This window comes from Gorilla gorilla, chromosome 5 (genome assembly GCF_029281585.2).
Source record: "Gorilla gorilla gorilla isolate KB3781 chromosome 5, NHGRI_mGorGor1-v2.1_pri, whole genome shotgun sequence".
In the NCBI taxonomy this organism is placed as follows: domain Eukaryota; kingdom Metazoa; phylum Chordata; class Mammalia; order Primates; family Hominidae; genus Gorilla; species Gorilla gorilla.
In genome coordinates, this window is record NC_073229.2 from 136,911,186 (window position 1) to 136,928,238 (window position 17,053).

A 17,053-nucleotide genomic window follows, 5' to 3' on the forward strand; every position below is an offset into this window, starting at 1 on the left:
AGAGGTAAATGCTTACCAGCTGATTAACCTATTGATAAAAGTGGTGGTAGATGTGGCTACATGGCTATTGCGCAGAAGCACAAGGGAAATTTTCATGGTAATGGGATAGATCTACATCTTGATTGTGATGCTGTCTGCACAAATCTATATGTGTGATAAATTAGTATAGAGCTATCCATATAAATTTTACATGTATCAATGGCCTGGTTTTGATATTGTACTATAGTTATGCAAATATAACCATTGGGAGAAACTTGGTGATGAGTACATAAGACCTTTGTAAGTATCTTTCAAACTTTTTGAGAATCTATAATTATTTTAAAATAAAATGTTAAAAAACGTTCTTTTCTGCATGACAAATGTGCTAGTCATGCCACTGTACATTCTCCTTGGATCATTGTACCCACTCTGATGACTTAAACTACTGCAGGCACATTGAAGACCTAAGAATCTTTATTTTATTCAGACATCCCCCCTGAGTTCCAGACAACATAACTCTCAGGCTGTCCCCATGGGTACCTCAAATTCAAGATGTCCAATGTGCATCCTCCCAAACCACAAAATAAATTTCATCTTAAAAATAATATTGGTTATATATATCTTATTTTCTCAAAATACTTTTTAAAGTCTTATTTAATTCTCACAACATCCTTCCTGATTGGTTAACAGAAATACTATTATCCTAATCTAAGAGTTAAATAAATCAAAGAGAGTTGTTAAATGACTTGTCTGAGGACTCTGGTTAATATAGTAGAAGAGTAAATATTAAACCCACATATCTTGATTTATATTCCAGTACTTTTTTCAAAATACTATTATTGCCATCTGAAGTCAAATGCTAGTGCATCTTTAATATATTATAACACATGCAAGTAACTTAAAAGTAGTGTGTTTATACTTTTTTTTCTGAAGTACCTGATTAAATAGTTCTCTAGAGAAACCCACATGAAGTAGGTCTATATTTTTGGGCATTTTAAATAGGGCACTGAATGTAGTATTCCTCGTCAGCCATTCAGCATATATTACTCTCATTTTTAACTCTGTTTCTTTGTGTTTTAATTCTGGGTGATAGGGGCACTTAATATAACAGGACACAGCATGAAGCTTTTTGCTTTCTTAGGGCTTTAAGACCAATAGAAAAAATTAACATTCTTATAGAGGAAAAAATTCTGAAATACAAAGTCTCTGACATCTGTTTCCCTCGTTTATTTGGATCTTTTAAGATTAGCTTATCTCTTCTGGGCTCCTGGAGTCTTAAATTGAAAACACTGCTTTGATATATGTGTGTTGCTATGATTTGCACACTGTTAAAATGAATATCAGATGGTTTTATATTTTTGCAAAGGCAATAGCTCAAGCAGGTAAACTTTATCTTATGATCTGAAAACCAAGATGTTGAGACATGGATATCAAAGAATATTGCTTAATTACTTTAAATATCTTAATATTTTAAAGACTTGAACTTAACAAAAATTAATTTAAATTATGTTGTACGTTATAAGATGTATATCCAGCACACACTTATTAAGTATCTGGACACAGACAGGAAAGTAAGAAAGGCCTTTCACCAAGGAAGTTAAGCAAAGCTACAGATACGTTCCATTTTAAAGAGAAGCAGATGACTGGTGGAAAAGGCACCACCAAAGAGAAAGATATACTTGGATTGTATGAACTATGAAATGGGCTTTGAGACAGCAGGAACACCTCAAGAGAGAAACAATAATCCAGTAAATACTAAACATTAAGTGAAATGCCTAGAAAAACTCTTTTAAGATATTTTCACAGGAAATTCAAACATGATAAAGCATAAGGAAATCCACAGAGGTTGCTGATAAGTCTTGATCTGCAAACTTATTCATGTTTCTTTCAGATAAATGACATGATGACAAAGTCAGAAGACACAAGATACTAAATTGTCCCTCAATCCACTGTTCCAATAGCATATGTGCTCCTGCCTCACTTGACTAGTGAATAGTAGATGAAATCAATTCAGCCAGTGATTACTTTTACTTAATGAATGTCACATCTGAGGTCAGGGTGTCATATGTGTGTGTGTATTGGAGGGGGTAGCTGTAAAATGACATTGATGTAAGTTTTGTTGTTGCACCCCTAGGTGGTAAATACCCAAAGTATCATTGAATCCTAAGGTTTTATATTTGCTTCTTTTATGCTACATGTAAACCTAAATTAGTGAACATGAAACATTGCAGGAGGGTCCTTCTAAACAACATAGCAAAACTTGTGGCTCCACTAACTCTTCAACTCAACAATTTGCAGCTCTTTGAACTAAACCTTGTACTTCATGTGAGTTATTGCTCACTAGAGATATGAGGCTTGCTGATGTGAAATACATACTTTCCGCTCAGATTGTAAGGCCTTGAGACTGTGTCATGGCATAACTTGATTTAATCATTGAGAGGCCTTAATGACCACCCTTTCCCCTCCTTCAAAGCTAGTCCAATTGAATTTTTGTATAGTGGTGGTGGTGAGAGTAGAACAAAGCAAAATGGGAAAGGTATAGGAGGGAGGAAGAAGTAGCCACATTCTTAGCCTTACATTTTTACTCAAAAGTTTCTAGAAATGGAAGAAGATTTGGGCATACTACTCTGTAAAGGGGATGTAATGAAAAGGAAGAGGCCACGTGGCTCTAATAAAGTCACCTGTTGGGATACCTGCTCCTCACACCTTTCTTCTGTTCCTGTGCCTACCACATACCTGTCTGTGTGTGACTGGGTGGTGACTCAGTTCTAAACAAGGCATGGAGCTAAGAGGAATCTAGGATATGAACATTTCTCACTTTCAAATAATTTTAGTCTTGAAAAACAGGCTAGAAACTTGATTCTGGTACTTTGAATTTTCTGGTTTAAGGAAAACATATTTTTTTCTTATGATACAGAAAATAAGAGAACAGAAAGATAAATCGAGGCCAAAAAAGCAAAACAAACAAAAAAATCCCAAATCTGCAAAGCCACTAACATTTGTAAGTATCTTCATAATTATGTAGGGAAGCATCACTTGAAAATCTATATGAATTTTTCAATAAAAGCAAAAGCAGGCTGGGCACAGTGGCTCACGCCTGTAATCCCAGCACTTTGGGAGGCCGAGGCAGGTGGATCACCTGAGGTCAGGAGTTCGAGACCAGCCTGACCAACATGTAGAAACCCCATCTCCTTAGCCGGGCGTGGTGATGCATGCCTGTAATCCCAGCTACTCGGGAAGCTGAGGCAGAAGAATAGCTTGAACCTGGGAGGTGGAGGTTGCAGTGAGCAGAGATCGCGCCATTGCATCCCAGCTTGGGCAACAAGAGCGAAACTCCGTCTCAAAACAAAACAAGAGCAAAACAATTATGCTTGTAGTTGAAGCTGGTTAATATGCACATATGGGTTAGCCTAAAAAATTAATTTGAACATTACAGACTACAGGAAGATAAGTTTTTGTTACATCATCTGGATTTTATTTTTCAGGATGGTTGAATAATAATAAACTTAAAATAATAAAAAAGCTGCAGTAACTTCACATTTGTTTTTTAGCTTATTTTTGGTGATGATGTATTGATTAATGCATGTGCACAAGAGAAAAATGATAAAAGCTTATAGGAAATTTGTCTGTAGCAGAATTAATTCAATGTTATGACTCTATGATACTAGTAGCCAGATGAAAATAAAATGTTTTAAAAATCAAACTTGAATAAAATAAAGACATTTTGACATTTTTTGTTCTAATTTTGTCACATTTACTATTATCACTTATAACCTGAAAGCAAAATTCAGTAGTATTCCTTTTTTTCTGCTTCCAAAATGGACTATTATTTCGAGTTCTATAGTTTCAAAATTAATTTGATTTTAAAATTGAGCTAGTATTTTGTCCTAAATGTTTTTAACATTGTGGCATCAAATACATAAGAATAAGCTGCAAAATCTATTAATTTAACATGGTTAATCTAAATCACACCAAATATTGTTGTTAAAATGAAAAGACTACACTGTGGGCATTTTTGATACCCAAATCTTTGCTTTGTATGTTTGTTTTGTATGTTTTCAATTATCTCGTGATTCACTTGCATGGTCTATACTTACTTGCATTTTATTTAGATCTCCTGGCACAATGTTCATTTTGCTTTTGTGAGTTTTTCTGGCATCATTGTAATAAACTATTTTAAAATTAGATATTACAATAATTTCTTTCATACTATCAGTGCCATGTATTTTATTCTTCACCATCAATATCAGAAGTTACTAACAGAGAGGGTTGAAAATGAGTTGTCTGAATATTATTGAAAGTTACCTGGAATATACCCTACTCTCATTTTTGACATATAATAGTACAACTAAAATGTTACAATGTTTGACTTTTTATACTGTTGCAGAAGACACTGAAATGCAGTAGGTAGTGGCACAATCTTCATTTTAAGGAAATAATAGACTACTTTCTGACAATCTATTTGGATTTAAGCAATGTAGAGTGAGAAGGCAATCAATCTTTGTTTATATTTAAAGTGTTGCAATGATTAAAAAAGTATGGGGAAGGGCATAGATTTGAAGCAAATACATTATCTGATGATATCTATTTTAATGTAACCTACTTTCCATGGTATTAGGAAAAGTATAATAAAAAGAAAGAGTGATTGAAAGGCCTCTGATCAAATCCTCTCTGAATTATTCCTTAAAACACTGGAAAAACACAATTATTGTTTAGATTTTAAGGCAGGCCTGAATTGAATTACTGCTTTAGTACTCAATCTCTTTGAATATCATTATTTTCCAAAATATGTGAAAGTAGGGATAGATGGAAATTAATTTACTCTGAACATTTAATCATCTACACTGCATGGAGACAGATAACGTTCTTGAGGTTTGGGAGAGTAAAGAAACTGTTGAACTTCCTTTTTCACCCGTGATGATTTAGAACGACTAATGGAAGAGATATTTTACATGAGAATTTCTGATTCTGGGAGGATTAGTTTCCAAGCTACAATTCAATAAATATTTCTGAGACAAATGTTAATCCTGAGTTTTCAAACCAGCTCAAGAGAATTAATATCAATTCAGCCTCTGTTCATACCTTAAACTATGACCCAGATTGATGAATTTGAATCTCATTTCTCACAGAAAGGCCATCTTTTAAAAAATGTAATGCCCGTAGAAGAAAATGGATTAAAAGAGACCCTATTGCTATTCCCATTCCTGCACCAGACTACGTCTTTTATTACAAATATCTCAGAAATAACATTGTGATAAAATTCACACGCGCACACACACACACACACATATATGTGTGTATATATATATATATATATTTATGTCTACAGCCTGAAAATACTTTCATTTTTCTTTTTAAAAGGTAATAAAACCTAATTACATGAATATAACAAGATTAACAGCATTGGTACAATACAGTAGCTCCTCTTTTATGCTTGAGTTTGCTTTCTGCAGTTTCAGGTACCCGTGGTCAACCAATGTCCAAAAATATATAATGAAAAATTCCAGAAATAAGTCATATAGGATGTAAATTGAGTGCCATTCTGAGTAGTGTGATGAAATCTCAAACTGTCCTGCACCTTTCTGCCTGCAATTCGAATCATCCCTTTGTCCAGTGTACGCACAATGTATTCACTTTCTGCTCATTGGTCATCAACACTGTCTGCTCCTGACATCCAATGACATCGTCATGGCTTAGTGAACCAGGATCACCTGAAGCAGACAATCCTTCTTCTGATACAGCATCAGAAGCTCAATAGTAGCCTAATGTTATGTCACAATGCCTCTCTTTATCTCATCACATAGGCATTTTATTGTTTCACATCATCAAAAGAAGAAGTGAGTACTGTAAAATGAGATGTTTTGAGAGAGAAAGAGGTCACATTCTCATAACTTTTAGTGTAGTATAATTATTCTTTTTTATTATTAGTTATTGTTAATCTCTTAATGTGCCTAACTTATAAATTAAACCTTATCACAGGTATATATGTATAAGGAAAACCATATTATGTGTAGAGTTTGGTACTATTCATGGTTTCAGGATAGTAATTTTGCGTAGATGGAGGGGGTACACTGAGGGGAAATCTTAGAACATATCCCCCACAGATAAAGGGAAACGACTATTGACAGTAGTTTACTAATCATTACTGTTTATTTCCTTTTATTCTTACAATTGAATTTCATGCATACTTTATTTTCCATCACTAACATCAGGGGCTATTGATAAAATTAGTTCTCTTAATAGTAGCCATGAATGCTAAAATATAAAGTTAATGTGATACGTGATTATTTCAATTCATAGGTTTTGAAACTGGGACTATGAAATATGAGGCAACTTTTCAAGGCCATTTTTGCATGAAGTGCTACTGTGACACTAGGCTGGGTCTTCTTAAGTCACAGTTGTTTTCTTGCCTCCTGTCATGTAGTGTGGAGTTCTCCATACTATAGCATGACAGGAAGCAAGAGATCTATATTTATGGAGATCTCCAAATGTCAGTAGATAACACATGTTTTGCTTATACTGACATCAAAAACCCTGTCTCCAAAGCAATCTCAAATGAGATTCTCATGAGAACACAATTTGTTTGGAGAAATTAGCATGGGAATATAAGTTAAAATAAACATTTAAAAACTGTACATTTATTTTATTTTTAAATAAAAAACATTTCACTGTCAGATCTATTTTCAATAGTAGAAGTATGCACAAGTTTATAGAAGAATGCTAGTAACATAAATTTTGTTTACCAATATTGAAGACCTTTGTCTTTATGAAGATTACAAGTATCCTGTGATTTATTTAACCAGTAACTCTGTATTTAAGTAAAAACTTGTTTATTTTCAATTAAAGAGGTTAATATCACATTTATTTTTTAGTCGCATTTTTATGTATATTGCCCTAAGGTAAAATTACATCTACACAGAAAGTAAGATTTATTGACTAATCCATATAAACAATTAAATACTTTTGCATCAGGAGCTAAATCATTAGTTTTAAACAACTGTTCAAGAATCATAAAGCCATTGAGATCAAAGCCAGAATGGTTTGTGTGATCATTCCTGTTTTTGTCATGTTACTCAATAGTAAATGCCAAGAGTTCCTGGAATGTTTATTAGTCAAATAACTAGTGAAATAATATAATCATTTAAAAACCTGATGTCAATTATTATTTAAAAAAGTTTTATCCAGTACCCAATTATATTCTGATTCACTTTGCCAAAATCCTTAAGAGTCTAATAGTCATTCTAGAAAGATGACTGAAATCATAGAGCATTTAGCAAGGCTTTGTTGATACATGAATGGATGAATGAAATGAAAGAATGAATGAATGAAAGGACCCCTGGTAAGTTTCATAACACTTTTTAGTTCCATCCTACATAAAGAGACAGAGATAAACATATATTGAATGAAGCATCTAGTATGAAATCAACACAACTTTCCTTTCACCAGAAAGAGTAGGACAGACTGGAAAATAGCATAATTTTTGAAAAATGGATAACTGTAACTAAAACTCATTTGCATTTTACTTCTTCCAAGTGTTCCTGGGAATCTATATAATGAGCATACCTTGGTCTCTTGTGGGATTCTGTCAATAGTTTAACCTCTCCTACCCCTCACAAGACAACACCTGCATGCTGCCCAGTTACAGAGTCAATTAATCAGAGCATTTCACATTGTGATGCAGGGAAATATGGCAGGTCCTATATGGAAAGTATCAGCGTGTATATATCATTTTAAAGCTATATGTTTTGCTTCACTCTAAATTCCTTCCTGGTAACTTCAGTTAGGCTCTTTTTTGAGCTTGTCTCTTCCATTATACAACTATATAAGTTCTTGCAGCAGCCAGTGCCCCATAACTTGGAGTCATAGTCATTCACAACAGTTCAGGACTAGCTATATAATTTGTCGGCCCAAGATTGCATGCCACCTGGAGAGAGGAAATGGAAGTGTTTATAGAGAAACTCCAGTCCGTGACAGAATGAGGGCTTCTCCCAGAATGAGGGCTGCTCCCAGGAACGTTAATTTCTTGACTTTTCTGATCTGCCACATTTCTGGAGGCAAGAGAACATCCTGAGGCTGAGAAGTGCAGTATCTGGCAGTTAAAGGTTGGTCTGTGTGCACTCCCGTGTTAAGGGTGAGGGACCATAGGTGGGGCACAGATATATCGCCCACTGGGCCCAGAGTCAGGCCTCCTACCTGGAAAATGTTGAGCTGGTGATCACACAGATCTTACTGTGTTCCCCTAACTTCCTCCCTACCAGAATTCACAGAGGGACACACTGAAGTCAGACTAGAGCTATGGGGGATTGTTTGGTATATACACAGCTCCTCCCAGTTCTTCAAATCAATCGTGCTCAGTTACCTTTGTCCAGTTTGGTCAGCTTTCCTAGACTCCTTTCCTTTGGTACCCAGGAAAATATTTATAGGTATCTGAACACAAATAATGAGCTGGGTTCAAGTTCTCTCTTCCAGGATACCTCAAGGGATGTGACTGGAAACTGTGTATTACTTTCCCTAAGCCTTTCATGACTATTGAGCTTCTGGAACTTTAGGTAGGGGTGTGATTTATGCAAAATACCTAAAATGCTTTTGATAAGACAATGTGATAAATCTGTGTATTCCAAGTACCATTTACTTTCTCTTCCTAATAGAAGAGTAACAGAATTTTGAGTTGACTTGGTGTAGCCATGTGCCCAGCTGAAAGACTCTATTTCCTGGCCTCACTTGCAGCTAGGTGTGATCATGTAACTAAATTATGATTAGTGAAATATAAGTGGAAGTACTTCTTGGGACTTCTCAGATGACATTTTAAAAGAAGTAGTGTGTTATCCTCTCCCTCCCTTTCTCTTTTTTCCCTTGCTGGAACATAGAATAATTGGAACACTAAATGTAATCTTGGGCCAGGAGTTGACCTTAAGAATGCAAGGTGTATTCTGGGGCTGAAAAACAGACAGAGAGGAAACTAAGATGTCAATTGTACTATAAAGTCAGTTTACCAGTCCTAGACCATCTTTTTTAGGAATTATTTTATATAAGAAAGAAATCAATGTTTGACTTGATTATGCCACTATTATGTTTCCTGCTATATGTAGTTGAGCACATTTTTAACTAATATGGAAGATATTATCTATACTCCCACACCAACCTACCCAGGTCTAATTGCTACCTAGTTACCGTGTTGTTATACAAAATTGCCATAATACTATTTTGTATTCTGATTTTTATTTTACGGTCCTGTTATCTCACAAATAGTTTTTTTTGATTGTTATTTTTAGTGTTTTTCACAAGTTTTCTTGGTCATCATTTTTAATGTATACATATGAAGTCATCTGATAAATTAGTGACATTTTAATTTATTGAACTGTTGCCCTGATGTTGGACACAAGTTGTTTCCATTCTCTCATAGTTATAGATAATACTGTTAATATCTATAACAATAAGTATATCTAGAAGAATAAATAAATTATTATGCACAGGTTTGTGCATATTTGGCTCAATTTTATTGTTGTTGATAACTTCTCTCTAATGAAAATGCCACGAATAGAAAATTTTGGAGGCTGCCCTTTATATTCTCATTTTAAGTCACACAATCTCTCTTGTCCTCTCCTTTCCATTTCAGGGTCACATTTCTCTTTAGATTACACACAGTGTCTTGTGATACTGCCTCTGGTCAGCTGATTTCTCCTTGCCTCATTCCAGCTTCTTTTGTTAGAAAATTCTTCAATATTGCCACATTCTTTCACAATAATATGGTAAGGAAGATCAATTATCTTTCCAAGGCTTTGGTTTTAAACTTCTATCACTTCATCGGATCAATCCTAAGTACGTTTGAGGAGCACTCATACATAGACCAGTTTCATCTGCTGATTGCATAAGGAAAGTAATATTTTGAATATCTTCAACTTCAATTAATGTCACTTAAATCACTGAGCTGGAATGGAGTTGAAATGGGTCCCCTAGACCAACAGTTCTCACATCTGGCTGCTCATTGACACCAACGGTAGAGCTTTGTAAAGTTACCAGTTCCTTGATTACACCACAAACCTATTGAATCCAATTTTCAGGGGAAAGAGTGGGAAAAAGTGAGTGTTAGGAAATTGCATTACTAAAAGCATCCCAAGGTAATGGTGATGGATAGTGGACTTTGGGAATCACTGGAAGACACAAAAAATTACTCACATACTAGCTGGTTTCCTTTGTGTTAAAAAAATAAATAATAACGTTCTTTTTATTCTTCCCTTTCTTTGCGGTCCTACTGTCATCATGCCAGATCAGATTTTCACTGGCACTTGCCTGGATTATTAAACAGCTTCCTAACTGGTTTCCTTTGGTCCTTCCTCCACTTGGCCTTTAGCTATTGTGGCATCACAAGGCTCAGCGCTAGACTTCTACTCTTCTTTAAACTGTCTCTCTGGGAGGTCATATCCACTTATGCACAGATGACATACACATTTCTTTATTCAACCGAAATCTCTCAATGAAGTTTAAAATACAGGTTTACAATTGACATTTGATATCCCCTCTTGAACATCTTGAAATTCAATGTAACCAAAAGTGTTATCACCATCTTCTCTCCAACCTCCTTCAATATTTTTTTAATTAAAAAAATTGACACATAATAATTGTACATATTTATGAGGTACACAAAGGCACATAATGATGTTGTGATACATTCAATGTGTAGTGATCAAATCAGGGAAATTAACATATCCATCATCTGAAACGTTGATCATTTCTTTGTATTAGGAACATTCAATATCCCTCTAGCTATTAAATGTATATATTATCATTAGCTATACTCGTCCTTCAGTGCTATACAACAGCAGTCACCACCCTTTTTGGCACCAGGGACTAGTTTCATGGAAGACAATTTTTCCTTGGATGGTGTGTGTGTGTGGTGGGGATTAGGGATGTCAAGTGCATTACATTGATTGTGCACTTTATTTCTATTATTATTACATTGTAATATATAATGAGATAATTATACATCTTACCATAATGTAGAATTAGTAGGAGCCCTGAGCTTGTTTTGCTGCAACTAGACGGTCCCATCTAGGGGTGACAAAAGATAGTGACAGATCATCAGACATTAGATTCTCATAAGGAGCACACAACCTAGATCCCTCACATGCACAGTTCACAATAGGGTTTGCACTCCTTTGAGAATCTAATGTGGCTGCTGATCTGCTAGGAGGTGGAGCTCAGGTGGTAATGTGAGTGATGAGGAATGGCCGTAAATACAGATGAAGCTTCGCTCCCTCACCTACCACTCATCTCTTGCTGTGTGACCTGGTTCCTAACAGGCCACAGACGAATAGCAGTGGGGACCCCTGCTATAGAACACTAGAACTCCTATTCTAGAACTCTAGAACTCCTTTCCGCTATCTAGCTGTAACTTTGTATCCTTTAACCAATCTCTCCCTCTACTCCCCCTTTCCCTTACGTTTCCCAGCTTCTAGTATGCTCTGTTCTCATTTTTACTTCTATGAGATCAATTTTCTTTTTAGCTTCTCCATAAGGGAGTATATTTGGAGTTTAAGTTTCTGTTCCTGGTTTACTTCATTTAACATAAAGCCCTCCATTTCCATCCATGTTGCTGCAAATGACATGATTGTATTCATTTTTATGGTAATCTGTTGTGTATATATGCGTTTTCTAATGCAGCTAATAAAGCATCATATTGGTCGTAAACACCAATACTTCTGAGAATATGTCTGAGAAATATTTTTGAGATTTTAAATTATACCTATTTCTGAAAATGGAAAATATTCTATAAAGGTTTATACTCCTATGATTAAGTACGTGAATAATTTTCATTACCAATTGAAGGGATTGGCAAAAAATTGTACTATGAATTTCCAGAATATCAGAAGAAAGGTCTCCTATTAGTGTGCTGATTCTAATAATAGACATTCATTCATTCACTGAGAACACTGTCCTAGGCTGTGGGGATACAACAATGAACCAGATTCACACATTGTATGCTGTCAGTGAGCTCATGTTTCAGTTAAGGAGATGTACAATTCATAGACAAAAATTGTATGAAGTCATTTTAGATTCTTTATTGATTACCTAGAATACTATGCCCTAGGAAATAATTTAAAGTAAAAAAATGTAGGTTTGAATCCAGGGTCACAACTTACTTGATTGCACAAATCTTAGTTTCCCCATCTATGCTATGGGTTTCTTTGGAGGAACAAAGATCTAATGTTCTTAGCAAGGTACCTGACACTTAGGAAGACCCAGAAATTATGTTAACTAAAATAATAGCAATGATAATAATAGACAATTATTGTCAATAAGAATTATTAATTATATTGTTCTTGTGAATACATTATTTATTATTATTATCATTATCATCTTTGGCAGATCCTGGCTCTAGGAGTTTGAGCAATATCATTTGTGAGTGACCTTCCATTTTCACACACTCAGAACTTTTCACTGTTTCTCAAAGTGTTCTCTGGGCATGAAGTCATGCATTGCTAATAATTTCTTATATGTACAGTGACAAGTGCTCTTTCATGTGACATTCATTGCCTCCTTCTGGTATATTTATAAAGATCCTGTTTTTAGATGGTAAAAATATGGTTCAGAAAGATTTAATATCTTGCTCAAGGTCACATAGCAAATGCCACAAACTTTGTCCTATATTATTCTAAATACGACAGGTTGTTTTGACTCCAGTCTTTTTCCTAGAGGCAGAGTAGTCCTGAGTAGAAAAGAGGAGTAAGTCATTAAAAAAAAATATGAGGCCAGGTGCAGTGGCTTACGCCTGTAATCCCAACACTTTGGGAGACTGAGGCAGGCGGATCACTTGAGGTCAGAAGTTCGAGACTAGGTTGGCTAACATGGTGAAACCCTTTCTGTACAGAAAAATACAAAAATTAGCTGGGCGTGGTGGCTGGTGCCTGCAATCCCAGCTACTCAGGAGAGTAAGGCAGGAGAATCACTTAAACCTGGGAGGCAGAGGTTGACAGTGAGCCAGGATCACACCACTGCACTCCAGCCTGGGCCACAGAGTGAGACTCCCTCTCAAAAAAAAAAAAAAAAAAGTGAATACAAATATCCTCATGAGAATGGATTAGTAGCCTTGCTATTTACAGGTCTCCCTATTGTTAAATGCACACACAACTAGCAAGTTGAGAGTATGAAAAACGCAGCAGAAATAGCAATTTAATATATCTCCTATCTTAGATATCTTGGGTATTTCACTGTAAGAGCTTTTCTTTTCTTTTTGGTATAGCTTGTATATCTGTTTTATTAATTATCTCAACTTTTGCAGATGCCTATTTTTATGAAAATATTCAAATTATGACTCTGGGAGCCAGAGAGAGCTTGTATAGGTTGCACTTAAAAAGAACTAATTTGGAAAATTTTTCTAGTCTGTACTTCCCAAAGCATCTCTCTCTATTTCCCCTCTGAATCAGTGGCTGATTTGATTAGGCAAGATAGAGTTGGGTGGAGGTGGAAGACAGATTGTGGAGCAGAAACAGTGGGTTTGCTCCTTTAATATACCTTTCACCTCACTTTTCCTTTGCCTCTAAAATAAAAGACAAGCATTACATTCTCAGGCAATTTGCAGCTAGGAGTTTCCAGGTGACACTGTTTTGCCCTGAGTCTGCTGATGGGTTCTTTCCCTACTCTTTTCTTTTTGTATAGAGTGAACAAATAATACCTGGAAGCAGCCATTTTTAAAATGATACAGCAAAAAAACAGGAAGTAGCCCATGTGCTGTCTATCTCTGGAGAACTTATATGAAAGGAATAAACCACAATGTGTTGGAGTTGCCATTAAGCAGCTTTTTTGTGATTTGCAGGGAACTGCAATGGTTGGGTAAGAGACTGCTTGACTCTCAAACCTCCCGTATAAAGACGCCATGTTTTATACTTGTGTTCAGTGGGAGAAGTGTCTGATCGGTATTTTTGTAAATGTTTAAAGACAATGCGTTGGGAACAAGAAGAGCGGACTGACCTTTTCATGAGATGTGATCAATAAATTATTGTATTTTATTGCCTAAAGCCAGGAATTTCTCTTATGTAGGGGAGTGAGAGGTCAAGGGCAAAGTATCAGTTACTTCTTAATCAAGAATAGAATATCTCCTCCACTAGCATTTTTTTTTTTTTTTTTGACAGAGTCTCGCTCTGTCACCCAGGCTGGAGTGCAGTGATGCGATCTCAGCTCACTTCAGCTTCCACCTCCCGGGTTCAAGCAATTCTCCTGCCTCAGCCTCCCAAGTAGCTGGGACTACAGGCTCACACCACCACACCAAGCTAATTTTTGTCTTTTTAGTAGTGATGGGGTTTCACCATGTTGGCCAGGATGGTCTCAATCTCTTGACCTTGTGATCCACCCACCTCGGCCTCCCAAAGTGCTGGGATTACAAGCGTGAGCCACCATGCCTGGCCCACTGGCATTTAATAAAAGATGAATTTTTAAAAATAGGTGAAGCCTAAGTAATCATCTTAAATGACAATTACAGTGGAAGGAAATACCATCTTTGGTAAAAAAAAAAAATTCAATAGAAAAGGCTGGGAATCTGAGAATCAGCTTTCATCTGAGTTCTACCATTTGCTTTTTACGCATCTTTAGATAAATCAAGTAAGTTTTTTTGCTTAAATTTCTTTACATTTTAAATATGATCAATAACACTTGGTCTCTCTCAATTCTTGCTCTTAGGATGATAAGTAGGTCAAGCACTTTGAGTATCTTTGAAAAGAAACAGTATTGAAGTGTCATGGATGTGTACATCATGAGTACTATGCTTCCACTTACATTAGAAGAAGATAACACTGCCCTTTATTGTCAACACAGGTTAGAACATTGACCAATCATCACACTGATATTTAGCAAAAATGAAATTTGTTAATTTGAAATCCAAGTTGTGGTCAAAGATACTTTTGCTTTGAGTGACATCATCACTTGCTAAATCTAATCAAGGATTGTGCCACAACTATTGTAGATGCATCTGTCAAAATAGTCGTTGGTATTTTGTTAGCTAGCTAAATGAATTCTAGAGATGAAAATTACTAAATAGTAAGAGTAGAACTGTAATATGGTTGTAGAGTTTATTCAGGGCTTATGGCTTCCTGCCTCCACTCCTAAACTCAGTCTTGTTCAGGATTCTCTGCCTCAGCCCTGACATCCATTCAATCTGCAAACCAGGAAAAGTAGTCCTGATAAAAATGGCATTACTAACATGTCTGGAGATATTTTTAGCTTATAAGCTCTTGTACGAATATATCTGTCCACTTAGAATATCAATGAAATGTAGATCTGAGAATATAAGCCTGATGATAAAAACTCCCTCATTTTCTTGTACAACAAATCCAACAGACTGCAGATTACTGAAAGTAAGGCTGAGTGAAAGGAATCAGTCAGAACTAGTTTGGAATAATGTGAAAAACTGGGTTCACTGCTGATCTGTTTGATTTTGTTGTTCATGAATTTTAGCAGAATCATTTTTACTGGTTCCTGTGGTTTTGCCTAGCACAGAAAAAGGATCTTATTGCGTTGATATAAGACCACTTTTTTTTCTGAGCCCTGTGCCAAAAAGAAAGATGGTCAAGGGAACTTGGCATAAAAGCAAGAAGGTTTGTGGAATAGCAAAGTCTAAAATCTCAGCCTAATATGATATGGAAGTGAAAAGAGGGGAGAGCTGTTTGCTTAGGAAACAGTTTAGGAGTCACTGGCTAGGGTTTCCTTCTGTGGTCAGAAAACAGAGCAAGAAAAATTGAGCAAAAAGTTGGATGGAGGCTACAGTCAGAGAATTGGAGGTTTGAATTAGTGATTTTGGAAAATGAATTTTATATTAATGACATGGTCAAAGATATCACTATGGGAGCAGAGTGTGAGTTTGATTCTGGACTGGTTGGTCATATGGGTACTGATGTCAGCTAGCATGATGAAAGACTGTGGTTCAGATGACAGTGTATCCCGTGAATCAGCGAATTTCCTGTTTGTTGGTAAATAAGTAAGGGAAAACAATTTTATGGCTAATTAATACTAATAATAATATCTAACATGTTGGGTATGACATAATATGTGAAACACAACTTTAAATGCTTCCCATGTATTATTTCATTAATATTCTCAATAATCCTATGAATTAGGTAATATTATTTTTCACATTATAAAATGAAGACATGAAGGCATAGGATGGTCCAATAACTTGATGAAGGTTTCAGGGCTAATAAGAGGCAGAGAGCTTGGATATGAGTCTAGAGAGTCAGATTTCAGAGCCCTTGTGTTTATCCAACTATAGTATAATGCACAAACATCCAAGGAGGCTTTTTATTTAAAGAGCATGTAGGATTACTGACCTGACAGTGGCAATGAGAGTCTTGGCCCTCAGATATGTGGATATGAGAAAACCAGGCATAACTTGGAAGAAGAGGGCTATAGGAAGGTGGTGTCCTCAGAGGGTAAGTCAAGTTTTGGATTAAAAATAATAAGGTAGAGGAAAAGATCCCCAAAATTATGGGGCATAGCAGCATTTGCTTGTTCCTAGAGAAATGTAGAAAGGGTGTGGAATATGGAGGATATATAGGTCCTAGGTCAAGGCTCAGAGAGGGTACCGGTGTTGTGGTTGAACAGTTGTGGATTATACACAGATGCATGCCCAACAGATGAGGGATAAAATCCACTCACTCAGGGAACTGCATCCACCCATGGAGGCACTTTTTCTTAATTCGTACAAAGGTATTGTAGAGGACAGCAGAGACCCTAAAGAATTTACACTTTGTACATTGCATTAAATGATGAAAAACAAGACATGTTTTAGTGGGTTTAAACTCAGGTGTCTCTTTGAGGAGGGCAGACATTGGGCTCAGCAGCCAAGGGACTTGTCCCCTTGGAGTGCGATGCTGATGGACCCAGACACTGCTCATTCCCTCTACTGTGCTGTCAGGCTGATGGTGGACCAATTGCTGAGAATTTATCTGAGCCACACTAGTCCAAAGCCCAGAACTCATCCTCGACAGCTTCCTCTCCCTCCTGCTCTGTATCTGATCCATTACCAACCTGAAATTTTCTGTGTGTTCCTTTCCTCCATCTCCTCCTACTGCACTAGTAAGCTTCT

At 36.1% G+C, this 17,053-nt stretch overlaps 1 protein-coding gene and 1 long non-coding RNA gene across 3 annotated transcripts in view; one reads left to right on the forward strand and one right to left on the reverse strand.

Annotated features, from left to right (window-relative positions):
- LOC129534266 (homeobox protein cut-like 1) overlaps window positions 1–17,053 on the forward strand; it is a 181,728-nt gene that overhangs the window by 14,644 nt on the left and 150,031 nt on the right. The gene's annotated exons all lie outside the window — the stretch shown is intronic.
- LOC129534270 (uncharacterized) lies at window positions 9,454–10,399 on the reverse strand. Its single transcript, XR_008680791.1, has 2 exons — window positions 10,156–10,399; window positions 9,454–10,020 (listed from the first exon to the last, which is right to left on the reverse strand). It is a non-coding gene; the product is annotated as an uncharacterized lncRNA (long non-coding RNA).